Source organism: Podarcis melisellensis (genome assembly GCF_964234715.1).
Source record: "Podarcis melisellensis genome assembly, chromosome: 9".
Lineage (NCBI taxonomy): Eukaryota > Metazoa > Chordata > Lepidosauria > Squamata > Lacertidae > Podarcis > Podarcis melisellensis.
This window is the reverse complement of record NC_138541.1, coordinates 21,574,736-21,578,584: the sequence shown is the minus strand read 5'-3', so window position 1 is coordinate 21,578,584 and position 3,849 is coordinate 21,574,736.

Here is a 3,849-nt window from a genome sequence, read left to right as displayed (position 1 = left end):
TAGAGTAGTGTTCTTGTTTCTTTTAAAGGGTCTATTGCTTAGGTAACCCTTTTTACTAATTACATATATGCTTGCATCACGCGTGATCACTTCCAGATCTCTTTATAGAGCATTCACCCTTCGTTGCTTGCAGAAAGTTTATGGGGAGGTGTGCTATTTATAGAGCATTTTGATTTGTTTGTGGGGAGGCAGTATGACGTTGCATCGAACAATTGCACTTTCCAGGACATTTCCCCATCACCTTCTTTACTAAAAAAAAAATCTCAAGGAGGGATATATTTGTGCAAGAATGCAAAACCCACTTTAATTGCAGAACTTGAGTTTGCCAGTATGCAATTGAAATCCCTCACCCAACACAAAACATTCCAGAAGAGGCCTGTGTATGTGTGTGTGTGCATGTAGATCTATATTTTGAGTTTGAGGGTGCCAGTGTTAGAATTAAATCAAGGCTTAGAGTGTTAAACTGGGTGCCAGACACTGAACCCCTGGGTTCAGTAAGTGTTAAAATATAAGCCAGGCTAGGATCCTGATGGGGTAATTGCTTGGGGTGGTGAGCCATTAAGAAAGCAAGGAGAGGGGGCTCTATGCCAGAGAAGACAAAATTTGAAGTAGAGTTTTGGGGCTGTGATGTGACCTAGAGATGAGGTTGCAGGCTCGGAAAGGAACACATACAGAGAGTGTGCCATGGCTGATTTCTGCTAGTATGCAAGGCTATGGGAGAAACAAGACTCCTTTGGGGTGTTAGTGCTGTGAACCCCTCCATCATAGGCTCAGGATGTATATATGTGTAAATAAGCCATATATCATACAGACACCATGGTTTCCACTGTGCCACATTCCCAAAAGGAAGCACGAGCCCTGGGTAAGTGTCTGGAACCTTGCACTGCTTGGTGATTGGGGTGGCGTGCAGATATATGGTTCTGCTCTGCAAGTAAAAGCAAATAGCCAGATGTGTAGTAAGATAATACCCTGTGCAGCTGTTGCTTGGCAGAGAAAAGGAAAGGAGGGGGATACATTGGGGTGAGACCAGGAACAACTCATGTATAGTGCAGCTTAACAGAAATCCTGGAATCGGCTAGATCTGTATAACTGCACACCTAATATTTGGCAGTAGCACCATTAGCCAGGCTAACTTTTGTCCTCAATGTTACATGCAAACTTTCACAAGAGGATGTTTGAGGAGAGGGAAGATACAGTGGGCCATGTTTGTTTTGCAAAGGCTCCCTGCTGTCAGGTACTGCACATGATCCTAAAACAAAAGATTTAAGTAGATCCAAAGGCCCAGAAACAAAAGCTGAAATTAATATCCTAAGCATATGCAAGGAACCATTTTCCAGACCTTGAAGCTGAGCAGTGCATGGTTCAGGGAAGAGCAATGTAAGGCACGGGGTGAAAAGACTGGGGTTTTTTCTTGCTCTTTCAAGCTTTCTGTCCAGAGGCTTCAGGACCATTGGCTTGGATCCTAACTTACTGTGTGAGTGGAAGAGAATATATGTTCATGGTGTGGTGCAAGATATGGCATGGGGGCTGAGTTGGGAGCTGGGGATGGAAGAATTCACAGAAATAATCCTTCCCCTTATACTTTACAAATTTGCCAAGCATAGGATATTCTTGTAGGTGTAATGGTGCAACTCTGTAACAGAAGTGCAGTTTTAAAAGCGAACTGTCTATTATAGGCAGATGTCTACAATAATGAATTAGGATATTTTGAAATGTTCAAGTTGGAATTGTCTAACCTGATCTTTGTCGCCTTTTAGCCTAGCATTCACTAGCACCTAGGAACATTCCCCCGCCCATTCTCCCCCTTTCTCTTTAAACATGTAACAAAACGTTATTGCTATGACTGCCTTCGTTGAGGCTATGTCCTAATTGTGAGCCATGGTGTATCAAGCTGGAGACATGCAAAATTCACAAAGGTGCGATGTAGAATGAATATTTTATTGGTAGTGACAGAATTACATATGTAACTTCCTCCATGGTGTAAATTTCCAAGTCTGTCTCTTGCACACACGCACACAATGTTGGTTGTGCACCATAACATCCTTTGAATTGTCTGTAGCAATTACCGTGAAATTAAAACCCAACCCAACAAAAGTTTAGACACAATTCCAAATCGGCAAGCTGCCTGAAATATATATCAAAAGGCTCAGGCAAGTTATGTAGGTGAGATGCTAGGCACTTCACAAGAAATCTTAAACTGAAATCGGAGCCTGCACCTCAGGCTAGCAGCGTTTCATCCACAGGAAAGGAGAGGCCTGTTCTAGTTTTCTCCAGTTCAGATTTCAAAAACAACACAAGTTAGCACTGAGCTGCTTCATTCTGGTGGTAGTGAGGAAAATTATCTTCATGCTCCAAGTGTGGTGGGCATTGATTTTATCTCCCTGTTTGCTTATGGAAGGTTCAGAGAATCACAGAATTATAGAATTGGATAGGATCCTCAGCATCATCTAGTCCAACTCCCTGCAATGCAGGAATCTTCTGCCCAACATGGGGTTCAAACCCATGACCCTGAGGTCGGGAGTCCGTTGCTCTAACTTAGCTATCTCAACTAGATCATGGTTCAAATCCCATGATTTATCACATCAAACTAAAATAACAGCAGATGAAAGTTAATCCAGAGCCCAATCTTAGGAAGATGCATGCAGAGATTCGCTTAAAAGGGGGGGGGGGTCACAGTGCTTTTTGTTCCTATGTAGGGAGTCTGGCTTTCCTTGTTTTTGCAATTCTCTTGGCAGATATACAGTGGTACCTCGGGTTACAAACTCCACTAACCCACAAGTAGTACCTCGGGTTGAGAACTTTGCCCCAGGATGCGAATGGAAATCGTGCAGTGGCAGCAAAAGCGCACCTCAGGTTAAGAACGGTTCGGGTTTAGAACGGACTTCTAGAACGAATTAAGTTCATAACCGGAGGTACCACTGTATTTAAAAGAAAATTGCTTATTGTCTGTCTTGCTCCTCCCCACCACCCAAACACTTTGGGGAGGGGCAGTGGCAGTGTTGCTTACATGTTTACCCCATTCCATCTATTTGGCACCTTATATTTTTGCTCGCTTTTTTGTTTTTCATGGAACACACTCAGTTTTAGCGCACAGTAGAACAGCTCCAAGAGAAGTGAGTTCGTGGCATCTTGTCAAAAGCCAGGGTGGCGTAGTGGTTAATGTGTTGGGATTAGGACCTGGGAGACCGGGGTTCAAATCACCACTGAGCCAGGAAGCTCACTGGGTATTGTCTCTCAGTCTAAACTACTTCACAGGGTTGCTGTGAGGGTAAAATGAGGAATTTGTGTATGCCACCTTGAATTCCTTAAGAGAAAATGGGAACTACACATGTAATAATAAAATAATAGAAACCCAGCTAATTGGCACAGGGCAGAGCTAGCTTCTCTCCCCAGACATTCAGAGGCGGAGTTCAAGCTTAGGAAGAAGACTGCACCGTAGCAAATGTAGTTCTATGGAGCTCCACCAGTCAGATATGTATATTGGGATGCAGGCATGAATCGGCATCCTACTTCCAGATCAGGCACAGGGGTCCAGTCCAAGCATAAGAGGACAAGTAATCCCCTAGTGCTAGATCTGAAGGTGCTGCAACCTGGTCCCTGAGCCTCTCCCCACACCCATGCGTTGCCTGGCTCTGGCAGAGTTGTTTTCTGCTGAAAAAGGAAGAAAACAAACTGAAACCAGAAGTTGAGAAATGCAATAGCTTTTTCCTCGTCTGCATAATGTGAGCTGGATCTGGATCTGTGTTATCTGTAGTGGGAAGTGTGGTAGGCAGGGACTCCCCCCTTCCCCCAATCCAACAAACATTAGCTGTAATTAAAGGGTCGTTTGCATAATCACCTGGCCAAAGT